Source organism: Arachis duranensis, chromosome 8 (genome assembly GCF_000817695.3).
Source record: "Arachis duranensis cultivar V14167 chromosome 8, aradu.V14167.gnm2.J7QH, whole genome shotgun sequence".
In the NCBI taxonomy this organism is placed as follows: domain Eukaryota; kingdom Viridiplantae; phylum Streptophyta; class Magnoliopsida; order Fabales; family Fabaceae; genus Arachis; species Arachis duranensis.
The window spans coordinates 26,716,642-26,717,128 of NC_029779.3; positions in this window are offsets into that span (position 1 = coordinate 26,716,642).

The window sequence follows — 487 nt, forward strand, 5'->3', positions numbered from 1 at the left end:
AAATAAAAAATAGTCAAATTATAATATAATTTTTTTCACTATCTTTTTTTTTTAATTTTTAACTTCAATAAAATTGTTCAAAATAATATTTGTCAATAGAACTATCTTTATTTTAAAAAATAAGTCACACAATTGAGCAAATATATGAAATTGTAAAATAAAATAAATAAAGTTAATAACTAAAAGAAGAATAAAAACAAAAACAAAAAAAGTATTTGAAAATTCTATAATTATTAATTTTATAATAGTAATCACTCTTTTATTTAATTAAAAAAAACGAAAAATAAAAATCTTCGACCCAGCGAACTGGCTCGTCTCACTCCGCCAAAACTCGCCAATTTGGTGAATTCTAAATTATGACCTGACCCACTTTTTAATGAATTCAACGGGTCGACCTGACGGATTCAACCCGTTTTGTCATTCCTATTATCAATCCCATCCCCAAAATACACTTTTATATTCTCACTAATTTGATGAAATTTTGGTT